At 37.5% G+C, this 12,634-nt stretch overlaps 1 long non-coding RNA gene across 1 annotated transcript; it reads right to left on the bottom strand.

The window, feature by feature from the left end:
- Positions 1 to 11,750: 11,750 nt before the first annotated feature.
- Positions 11,751 to 12,319, bottom strand: LOC142242568 (uncharacterized). The gene is made up of 3 exons (XR_012724152.1): positions 12,151 to 12,319; positions 11,981 to 12,086; positions 11,751 to 11,915 (listed from the first exon to the last, which is right to left on the bottom strand). It is a non-coding gene; the product is annotated as an uncharacterized LOC142242568 (long non-coding RNA).
- Positions 12,320 to 12,634: the final 315 nt, after the last annotated feature.

Genomic DNA, 12,634 nt, shown 5'->3' with positions numbered 1-12,634 from the left:
TACATGCTAACGAGTCAGTCTTAATTAAATCGTCAAACGAATAACATCAGTGTGAACGAATTGTAAAGTGTAAAGTCATAGTAAATAAATTAACGTTATTGAAACGAACAGTATTTTAATTGTCGGGCAATTAAAAACGCCTAAATATAAAAACGTAACAATTGGTGTCGGAAGTGAAATAACGAAAAAAATCTACAATGAAGTTTAATGAGCTTCGAGTGGAAGACTTTAAAAAGGAATTCAGCAAACTGGAGCTGACGACAACAGGCAATAAGGCCCAGCTTCAAAATCGTCTACTGGAAGAGTTTGAACGGCGTAATATGGACATTGCGACGCATGAGTTTGATTATAAGGAAGACGTTGATGAATCAATACTCGTCAATACCAGCAGTGTAGAAACTCCGTCTGTGGCTTCGAGTGTTGTGGATTACACATCAATGCTCAGTGTTTTGAGCAAAATGATGGAGGAAAACTCTAGAAAAATCATGGATGAGAATTTTAGAAAAATGGAAGAAAATTCTAGAAAAATGGAAGATAATTCTAGAAAATTGATGAAAGAAAATGCCCTACAAATGGAAGCAAGTTCTAGAAAATTGGAAGAAAAATTCGACGAAAATTCTAGAATTCTCAATGAAAAACTACAACAAATTTCTGAAGGCATGGAGAAACGTGTGGACCATATAGAAAATCAAATTGTGGAATTGGATAAGAAAGTTCTTTCGGTGGATGAGAAAATTATGGTTCATGATGAGAAGTTTCTACACATCGAGAAAAAAATGTCAGAGCTTGAAATTAAAGGTGGTCCAGTGCGCGTCATCGAGGGCTCAAAAATCTAAACTCCTGTTTTCGATGGCTCAACTTCATTTGATGTCTTCAAAATCCAATTCGAAATGGTTGCTTGTAGAAATTTGTGGAATGACGATGATAAAGCAATTTAACTTCTATTGGCATTAAAGGGCAATGTTGCTAATGTGATACAAAGCATTCCCGCTGCTTCTAGAAATAACTATAATGAAGTAATAGCTGCACTACAACGCAAGTACGGTGGAGAACATAAGCAAGACATCTTCAGAATGGAATTAAGTGGAAGATTCCAGAAGTCAAATGAGACTTTACAAGACTTTGCAACAGAGGTTGAGCGGTTGGTGCTTTTGGCATACCCTGGAGAGAATCATCCTCTTATAGATCGTATTCAGATTGAGACTTTTGTGAATGGCATTCGAGACCCTGAGATAAAATGTGCAACATATGCCGCACAAAAAGCTACATTCACAGAAACAGTAACATTTGTACTTGTACAAGAGACTGCGAGATTGCTGTCGCAGCCACAAATGCAGAGTGTATGTAAGGTGGAGACCGATTGTGAAGAATCGAAGTCCGTGATTGAGTTGATAAAAGAGGCTCTGAGACAGATAATGCACGAAATGAAGCAACAGGCCAATAAATCTAGAATAAAATGCTATAACTGTGATAAGACTGGACATCTTTGCCGGGAATGTAAAGCGTGGCGTAAAACGTCGGGGTCAATCTCGCCATCTCCATTAAACAATAATCATAAGAAGGCGACCACAAAGCCAAGCGACTCAAATTTAAATTTTGCGGATAATAGAAAAGGTGGCAAACAAGTTATTGATCAAGCCTTGACACGACGGCATTGCAATGTAGAAAGCACACGCTAGTCGAAGACTGAATCAAAGGAGACAGTTGTAAATGTCAGGCAGTTGTACATCGAATCTGGAGCGGACTGGCCAACAGAACAGCTCAAAGACCCAACCTTGAGAACAATTATTTCGGCAAAGGAAGAGAACGAGAAGCCCAGTAAGAAAGACATCGCAGCCGAAAGTCCAATTATGAAATCATACTGGACTCAATGGGATAGTTTAGTTTTAGTCAATGGATCCCTGCAACGTAAATGGGAAAGCCAAGATGGCAAGAGCAGCCGAAATTTGATCATCTTGATCATCATCTTAACTTGTTTCTGCTTCCTTCAATGTGCAATGCAGACACTGTCGTTGCCAATTTAGAAATAGCCAAATGCAAATATTGGGTATCTTCGGTCTATATGGGACATGACAGGGAGATGCCTCCATGTGCCGTTAAGACCTTAGTTGAGGAGTCACTGAAAACAAAGACGAAACTCATTATGGGATGCGATGCGAATGCGCATCATAGTATATGGGGAAGTAGTGATACTAATGCAAGGGGAGAGTCGCTAATAGAGTTTATTTTGCGTACTAATCTGGTAGTTTGCAACAAGGGAGATGCCCCAACCTTTGTCACTAAAAACAGGCAAGAGGTTTTGGACATCACCTTGGCCTCGCAAGAACTGAATGAAATTATATCTGAGTGGCATGTTTTAAGTGAACACAGCTTCTCAGATCATCGCTACATCAGTTTCAAATTTGATGTTCATACCACCAAGACCATATTTCCGCCAAATGTTAGGAAAGCTGACTGGAATAGGTATAGGGAATCGTTCAATATGATGATACCGGAAATACCAGAGACAAAAATGAGCACTGTGCAAGTTATCGAACACGCAGTGGAGAGGATTACTAAGGTATTCAACATGTCACTGAAAGCTGCTTGCCCTAGAGGAAAGCCAAGGGGAAAAAATCGGCCGCCATGGTGGACTACGGAGTTAAGTAATATGAGGAAATCCTGCAGGAAGCTCTTTAACAAAGCAAAGTCCACAAGAGCTCCTGTGGATTGGGACGCTTAAAAGAAGAATCTGAGAGGATACAAGCGAGAGCTGAGAAAGGCGCAGCATAACTCTTGGAATGATTACTGCAGCAGCATTGAGAATACGTCCGAGGCTTCCAGACTACGGAAGGTGCTAGCATCCACGAGCTCCGCTCCAGGTTTCATTAAAACATCGGAGGGCAATTGGACAACGTCCAGTGAGGAGACGCTGGAGGTACTATTGGACACACATTTTCCTGGAAATCAGACGGTTGAACCATGCACTGGCGGTGCCACAGTGGCTCAGCGGTCGTTTCCTATCGAGGAAATTGTATCAGAATCTAGAATAAAATGGGCGTTAAATAGCTTTGGATCATTCAAATCCCCCGGACCTGATGGAATTACTCCGGCGGAGTTAAAAACGGTGTCTGACAGAATTATCCCCTGGTTGTCGGCGATATATATAGGATGTATCAACTTAGCATATATTCCACGAAAGTGGAGAGAATCAAAAGTCGTTTTCATACCTAAAGCGGGAAAAGCCTCTCACTCGAATGCGAAGGATTTCCGACCAATCAGCTTATCATCATTCCTACTTAAGACTCTGGAGGAGGATATTTATCTTAGAACTAGCGTCGATTCAAGTTTGCTCTCGAAACGACAACATGCATACTCGAAAGGCAGGTCTACTGAGACCGCATTACATGAACTAGTCAGCTTTATTGAAAGCTCACTATCTGTCAAAGAATACACAATCGTGGCATTTCTAGACATCGAAGGGGCGTTCAATAACGTCCATCCGAGCTCGATATTAAATGGACTGACAACTCTGAATGTTGATCCAGGTATACTTAGGCTGTTAGACGAACTGCTAATGAAGAGACGTATTTCAGCCACACTAGGACAAGCAAACATACAAAGGTATGTGAACAGAGGCACTCCCCAAGGAGGAGTTCTATCACCTCTTCTTTGGAATGTTGCTATAAACGATCTTCTGGTTTCCCTAGAAAAAGAAAGGATACAAGTGGTGGCATACGCAGATGATGTGGCGCTAGCAGTCAGGGGAAAATTCCCATCAACAGTTAGAGATATTATACAGAGAGCCCTCCGGATGACTGAGAAATGGGCGAAAGATAATGGTCTTGGGGTAAATCCTGCAAAGACAGAAATAGTCATGTACTGCAAAGATCGCAAAACTCCCATGGTTAGGCCCATTTCCTTAGGGGGTATTGAAATTCTCTTTAGGGAGTGTGCAAAATACCTTGGCGTTATTTTGGACAGGAAGCTGAACTTTAAGCTTAATATTGAAGAAAGGGCGAGGAAAGCAACGGTAGCTTTATACTCGTGCAAAAAGGCAATAGGGAAAAATTGGGGACTAAAACCAAAAATTGTACATTGGCTATACACGGCAGTGGTTAGACCTATAATGCTATATGGTGTTGTAGTCTGGTGGCCGGCACTTCACCAGCCGACAAGTTTAGACAAAGTTCAGCGTATGGCGTGCTTGTGTATCTCAGGTGCATTCAGCAAGACAGGAACAAACTCCCTTAATGTCATACTGCATCTATTGCCTTTAGACATTTTGGCCAAACAGTCAGCAGCAACAACGGCTGTGCGGTTGCGCGAGCTATCGCTGTGGTCGGAAAAAAGTTATGGTCACAGTTCGGTCCTCAAAATAATGCCAGATGTGCCTAACGTAGTGGATTACACTTTGGCGAGTCCACTTTTCGACAAACAGTTTGAGACTCTAATTCCCAACAGTGAGGCGTGGTGTACACAGACCCCGGGGAATAAAAGATATATAGATTTCTATACTGATGGCTCCAAATTGAATGGACAAGTGGGGTTCGGAGTATATTCTAAAGATCTGGAAATTCGAATAGCGAAAAGATTACCTAATCACTGTAGTGTTTTTCAGGCTGAAATATTGGCAATAAGAGAGGTGGTGAATTGGCTGAGAAGTAATGTTCCAAGCAATATTGGCATTAATATATACTCAGACAGTCAACCTGCAATAAAATCCTTGGACTCTGTGTTCCTCAACTCGAAAACGGCCATCGACTGCCGCAAATCTCTCAATGAGATGGCTGAGCAGCACAATATTCACCTAATATGGGTGCCTGGCCACAGTAACATACCGGGGAACTGCGAAGCAGATGAGCTAGCAAGGCTAGGAACTACCTTACATATTCCAGGGGAACTAGAATCTGTAGGTGTGCCTCTGGCTACCTGCAAGCTCTTACTGCGTGAGAAGGCTGTCATGATGGCAAATGTTCGATGGGAGAATTGTAAGGGTTGTAACGACACCAAGCAAATATGGCCCCATTTAAACTTAAACCGCACACTAGATATGCTAGTGTTCTCGAGACGCCAGATATCACTCCTGATATCTGCTATAACGGGTCGCTGCCTGATAGGCGATTTTGCAAAAACTATTGGCGCGAAGTATAATGACTATTGTATGAGCTGTCATGATGCGGAGGAAAAGGAATCAATAAAACACCTCTTGTGTGAGTGTCCTGCATTTTGTGTAAGGCGTAAGCAAATTTTAGGGGCATATAGCTTCAGATTACTAGCGGACCTGGAAAACGTTAACTTAAGCAGTCTGCTAATGTTTTTGGAACAATCTGGTTGGTTCAACAGAAGAAAATAATCGAGAAGGTTCAACGGTTAAAACTAGAAGTGCCCATATGTAATAGGTACTTTTAGTTAATGTGGTATCACAATGGACTGAATAGTCTAAGTGAGCCTGAATCTTAATCGGGCTGCCACTTTAACCTAACCTAACCTTGATCATCGTACCGGACTCCAAAATAAGAGACGTTTTGGCGGAGTTCTATAATGGTCCCAGTGGAGGTCATCTGGGAATAACCAAAACAGCCGAGAAAGTGAAGCAACGATTCTACTGGGTTGGATGCCAGAAATCAATTGCTGAATGGGTAGCCAATTGCGAGAAGTGCATGAAGGCGAAAGGTCCAACAAGGAAAAGTCGAGGTCGTATGCAAGAGTATAGACCAGGAGCCCCGTTTGAAAGAATAGCAATGGACGTGGCAGGCTTTTTCCCAGTAAGTGATTCTGGAAACCGTTATGTCCTTGTGGTCATGGATTACTTTAGCAAATGGCCGGAGGTGTATGCAATTCCAAACCAAGAGGCAAAAACGATTATGGATGTGGTCAACAAAAACTGGATATGTCGCTACGGTGTGCCGTCCGAGATTCACTCAGACCAGGGAAGAAATTTGGAATCGGCCATATTCAAAGAGATTTGTGAATCCCTTGATATCAAGAAAACGAGGACTACGCCATTATATCCACAATCCGATGGCATGGTAGAAAGGTTTAATCGCCTTCTGGAGGAACATCTTCGAAAAGTGGTGGACAACGGCCAGAGGGACTGGGACGAGCATATACCAAAGTTTTTGCCTCTCGAACACCGGTCAATGTTCTATTCGGAACTGAGTTGAAGTTGCCTGGAGATCTGATATTCGGCGCTAAACCTAATGAGCTCGCCATGGAAGCCTTCGGAGCCTTTACAGTTAGAATATATTTCCCCTTGCAACTGCTTACGACCGTGCCACCCAACCCTGAAATCTGAGCGTTATGGGTCTCCAACGGGATGGCCAACCTCTGTTGAATGCGTTTCGAAATGAAACTTCTCTCTGACCCTGCATCTAGAAGTGCCCTAGCTGCAAAAATTTCTCCGCAATGTTCCAAAAATATTCGCGCTGTTGGTAAAATAGTTGTACTTTCATTTTGCGAAAAGAGTGTATTAACTTCTTCCACCGGCTCGGTGTTATTCAAAAATTTAATTTCATGTGCCTGTTTTGAAGTTGATGACCCATCCTGCGATGGATTTCGGGACCCATTTTTCTGAAAATTATCTTGCTTTTGATCACGTTTCGAATCTATGTGTAACATCGTGTGGTGTTTTCGCTTGCATTTTGCGCACCGCCTCTTGCTGGGGCAGTTTGATTTGAAATGGTTAGGTGAAAGACAATTTAGACAATATTTGTTTTCCATTGCGAATTTGGTACGGTCAGCGGGGGACAAATCTTTAAACTGTTTACAAGACATAAGCCAGTGATTCTGATTGCACTTCTTGCACGCTGCCTTCGAATCCTGGTTTGTCGTGGAAATATGAAACGATTGGGATGTTGAATTTTGATTTTCTCTCGTATTCGGTTTTCGAAAATCAAGTTATGTCTCTAGTTTCTCAATTCGATTTGATAGGAATGAATCCATTTGTTGCCACGAAGGCCATTCTTTGTGGTTTGACAAAGAATCTTCCCAGGCTCGTAACGTGTCGTCGGGAATTTTAGAAGAGACAATATGTATGAGGATAGGATCCCAATTATCGACGGGTATGTCATAAGAGTTGAAAATAGCCAGACTATCGTTAATCGCACTTTGAATTTGTCGAATGATTCGTTTGTAACAGATTGAATCGAAAAAAGCTTTTTCATCTGTTGATTCACCAATATGCGCTTATTTTCGTAGCGATTTCTCAATGCTTCCCACGCTAAACTAAAATTTGCGTCGGTTAATTCAAATTTCTTTACAATGTCATTCGCTTCCCCTCGAGTTTTACCGCGAAGGTGATACAGCTTCTGAGCTGAAGATAAATGTGGATGATTTCCAAATACAGCTGAAAAAATGTATCTAAATGCTGGCCATTTAGAAAATCCCCCCTCGAAATGCGGAGTATCACAGGGCGGCAATTTGAGAGAAGGCGCACTTCGTTGTGGCCGAATATGATCGACACTATTTTCCTGTTGACTATTTGTTTTAGAACAATCATTATGCTTTATTTGCATTTTTGATATTCAGCACAAGCTTCTTCAAATTTTTGATCATTAACGTCATTATAATCATGTTCCTCTTTGTCATCCTCTAATATTAATGCCTCATAACTCGCAACTAGCTGTGATCATCTTCTTTCCAACTCCAAATCTTTACTTTCTAGCAACTGAACCGACAGTGTCTCTGCCTTTTGAGTTTCAAGTTCTTGGCAGAAAGTCACGATCTGATTATGATTAAAAAGAAATCTTCGACGCGTAGCCATCTTTCTGTATGATTATTTACAGCTACTTGAGAAACACCAAAAAAGAAATTATACGTTGCTGGATCGCGAAGAATTAATGTTGGAGTGTAATTTCTCGAATAATTTTTCGCTTACGAAAAAGGATTCGCCAATATATCAAAAATCAATCGCTATAAATGTATTTGGACTGTACAATTGACCACAAATGTTATTGAATGTAAATATATTTTGAATATAAATATATTTTGACCGCTAAACTATCGGTAAATATTGTTGAATGACGGCTTCCTTAAATCCTTTAGGCTAAAATCTCCACCGAATCTATTATTACTACGTTTTTACACGAAAACCAGTAGAAAAAAGGACAAACTGTTGAAAATTTGTAGACTTGTTTTGTTTTGTGCATACGTAGTGTTTTTTACTGTCCTTGTTCGCGAGTTAGAACAACGATATGTGATATGACAAATTATCCAAATGTATACGTATCTCGTAAAAGGGTCCAAAATATTTCTCTGCCGTCAAGATTGTGTGTATATTTCTTGCCCGCTGTCGTTTATGGCAAATATTTTGAAAATTGTCCAAGAAAAATTAATTGGAACGACTCACCGAATAATTTTTGCTGGATGTGTCTCTGGAACCGCGAAGGAAATTATCCCCGCTATGGCAATATTATTTATGCAAACCAAATTTATTTTATTTTTCACCGCAAAATTGTTTTTATTCAAATTAATTTTTAATTAAATTTGTGTGGTTTTTTTATCCACATTAATTTGTTATATTAATTTTCTACCGCTTTTATTTGTTTTTCACACTACACCGTTTGTTTATTTATTTCATTTTTTTATGTGGGATTTTTTATTCTGTCCGCGGAGGAAAATTCCCTGGAGGTAGGGTAACTCTATATAATTTGGCACTTTTTCCACGCGTAACAATTTTCCACTATCACGGCAACACTATTATAACGGTACTTTGAAAATAATCTTTGGTTTCTTTTTCACTTTTATTTCTCACTTATTTAATTAAATTCTTTCAATTTGTCAAATTAAATTTAATTATTTCAATTTTAATTATTGTTTGCTTTGTTTATTTATTGTCACTATCACTGGTTCTTCGTTTTGTTCCAATAATTTTTCCTCACATACACACACACACTACTACTATTGTAAGGCAGAATTTTTTTACCGATTATTTTCGTTCTTTTTGCCTTTATTTTAATGTCACCACACTTTTATTTAATTACTTACTTTATTTTCTTACACTTTTCTTTTATTTGAAACCGCTTCTAAATCGTTTTAAGTTATTTTTTAATTAAAAATTAATCAAAAATGCGAAGAATTAAAACGTCCTTACCGCCGGCCACTTGTGTTTCTTTGCTACACCAGTTTGTTTGACGTATGAAGTTTGTGCCAATGATCATCTGTCATATGATCAACAATTTACCCAGTAGGGATCAACGGAAAGGAAAAACGGAAAGGAGAAAATTGATGGAATGTTACCACCAGTGTTACCGTTGTGCGACTTTAGTCGCATTTTGCAACCTTTCTGACGTCATGCGACTTTTTTAAAATATGCAAAATGTGCGACTTTAGTCGTATGGGTGTCGCACAAAAGGGAATAGCTTAAATTTTAATAATTTTTAAAAGTGGGAATTCATCGCCGTGCGCCTTACGCGAAGCCACTGTTGTGCAATGGCCCGCCTTGTATACAAAGGGTCATGGATTCAACCCCAGTTTCGACCAAAGAGAAAATGTGTTTCTGCGGTTGATGCTGAATGTTTCAAAGCTTTTTGAAGTTCTTCACCGCAATGTGAGACGCCAGAACTCGGCTATAAAAAATAGTTCACTTTTCAATGACAAGTTGTCATTGAGCTAAACATAGAAGCACTCATTACTAAGAGAGATGTAAATCGCGTATGGTATCACAATGGACACCTAATCTACGATACCTACACGGATGAAAAAGACTGTTTTTCATATGTTTGGCTATAAACATTATATGTTTGGAACACAAATTTTTAAACACAATATTTTTGAATGCAAGCATATAATGTTCATAAACTAGCATAACATGTTTGGGACATATATGTTAATATGTTAGAACATATTATGTTTGGGACATAAAATGTTTGTAAATATAATATGCTTGGATGCAAACATATATTAATTTAGAAATAGCCTATAAACATATATGTGTTTAGTAGCTTGGAGCGCTATTTACCAGGGAGCGATATTAACATTTATTTTTCCTTGGGCAATTAACATTTTATTTTTCCTTGGGCAATTGATCAGCTACTTCTTTGATCCTTACAAACTGTGTGGTCCGCTGTTCGAATCCCCGTCCGGCAAAAGGTAAAATTAAAATAAAATCATAAAATTGAATAATTTCTTCTACAATGTTTGTATTACAGAAAAAGGTGCTAAGAACTAAAAAATCTCGTGGAAGTGAGAAAGATGTGGGGGAATATACAATTGGGCAGAAACAAAATTTTGAGCATTCAGGTCGAAAACCTATGTTGTTAGCACCTATATTATATGTTTATTTTCATAATTCGTTATGATTGTAAATAAATAAATAAAATTTTGAGCACAATATTGTTTGGGTGCAAAATGCTTCCAAACATATTATATGGTCACATAATAACATATTGTTTTTTGGAAGACAACATTATTGAATTTGGATGCAAAAATACAAAATGTTCGGAACTTAGACTACCCAAACATATATTGTTTAGACCAATATGCTTTCAAACATATTATATATTGGTAGAGATCAAACATATAAATGTTTGGTCAATACCCAAAAATGTATATGCTTGAAGCAAAATATGTTTGGGAGTATATGTTACAGAAGCGATTTTTTGTGAGGGTGTAACATACACGGTTTAGCTCCTCTAGCCCCGTTCGAGTACCCACTAATTTTTGATAATTATCACAAATTTTTACTGGAGAGGTTCATTTAATTTTTGGAGTAAGTGAGTCAGAGTGAAATTAAATTTGACATTTGAGAAATAGAGAAGCTGCAAGTTTATGCTAGGAATTTTTTTCCAAGTAAAATCTTGCAAGAGTTGGCAATAAGCACATAATACATGCAATATATTTCACAGAGTCAATAAGAAGTGTAGTATAAAACATAAATATTTTTGTTATTTTAATTGGCTGATAGTAAATTGGCACTGGGTGGCGTTCTGGTACATTTCTGCTAATTTTAGGAAGGAGAAATAAATCAATTTTTACTTTATTGCAAGTTTACGTTTTACTGGATTTTATGATACAATAAGTTCTTAAAATATATTTTTATGTTAAAGGGACTGACTGTTCCTTTATTGTTTTTGTGTTCCCAATAAACACAAACGTTTGAAAAATGCTAAATTTCAACAATTTTTCAAACATTTTTTCAAAGGATTAGGGTAATATTCAAGTTGAGAAATTGTTGAGAAAATCGCGTTCTCAACAAAAAACAGACATTACCCTCAACAGTGAAATTCAACACATTAGAAATAATATCTCAAGTGTTATCCTCAAATTGAAATGCATCGCTACTCAATAATTTGTCAAACAATTTTCGATGCGAGTCAAATTCAAAATTAACATCGTTGCAAATACTTTTCAACCTAAATTTGTATGAATGATATCCACACTTCAAATTGAAAGTCAAAGCCAAAATTCTATGAATTTTGTATAATTTATTCATTTTCTTCAAAATAAAATATATAATAATGCACTACACTACATAATACACTACAATACCAATTGATAAATAATAATCTTATTAAACATATCAACAAATAAGAACAAAATAAAAACAAACAACAAAACTTTAAATATCTTCAACACTTTTGCATTGATAATTCGTTTTCCTTCCTTTTGGTGTCATAAAACAGCACTAAAATTTATTAACATGCGGGTAATTTGAAATTAGGAACGTACTGACCGCGTGTTAGAATTGATTTCCAGCAGAAGGAATTCACAAACTATCCATTTTAAACTGATAATAGCATATGAATTAAACTGACGATATGCTGCACATTTTCATCCAGAAGTTTTTTGATTTCAACAATTTGTTGTTTTTAACAATTTTAATTGGTTGCACTTGCAATGTTTCTGGAAACTTTTTATTGTCGATAAGTCACTCATTTTTCATTGGTCAGCTTCTTAATGTTTGCAAGAATGTAGCATCCAAAGATTTTAGTTTTCTACAAAGAGATTTAAATTTAGTGACTTCTCTAAAGTGTTGATTTAATTTTTCATATTGACGTACCAATTATTATAAACTATTTGAAGCAGTTCCAGTTAATTGTCCACCATTTTTTCATCGGTCAGCTTTTTAATGTTTTCAAGAACGTAGAATCCATAATTTTAGTTTTCTACAAAGAGATATACATTTAGTGACTTCCATAAAGTTTTCTTTCATTTTTTATTTTCACTTACCTATTTTTATAAACTATTTGGTTATTTGTCTAAAATTTTCCATTTTTTATTTCTTGCAATTGACCACGAACTTCGTTGCACAAATAAGTATTGAAAACCACATGGTTTTTTCGTTGCATTTTAGGGTAGTGTTTTGTCAAAGTTTTCTCATATTATCTTCCACACCTTTTCAAAGATTTCGTCAACATTTTGGCAAATGGGAAGTAATTCGCAAACAATTTGAAGATGTATTGAAGACGAGCTATTTCAAGTCAAGTTGAATTTATGTTGAAAATTATATTTACCCTCAAACTGAAAAATTGTTGCATTTGAAAAACGCTCATCCTGTGTTTATTGGGTTGATGTATAGAACATTTTTTGTAATAAAAATACCTCACAAATGTATGCGACTTTTTTATTATTATCCGACTTTTTTTGTGACTTTTTCAAAATTTCCAACGGTAACACTGGTTACCACTGAACGGCCGTTAAATTTTTAAATTGT

Source organism: Haematobia irritans, unplaced genomic scaffold (genome assembly GCF_050003625.1).
Source record: "Haematobia irritans isolate KBUSLIRL unplaced genomic scaffold, ASM5000362v1 scaffold_48, whole genome shotgun sequence".
Lineage (NCBI taxonomy): Eukaryota > Metazoa > Arthropoda > Insecta > Diptera > Muscidae > Haematobia > Haematobia irritans.
The sequence above is the reverse complement of the archived record's forward strand: the minus strand, read 5'-3'. Positions and strand labels throughout refer to the sequence as shown.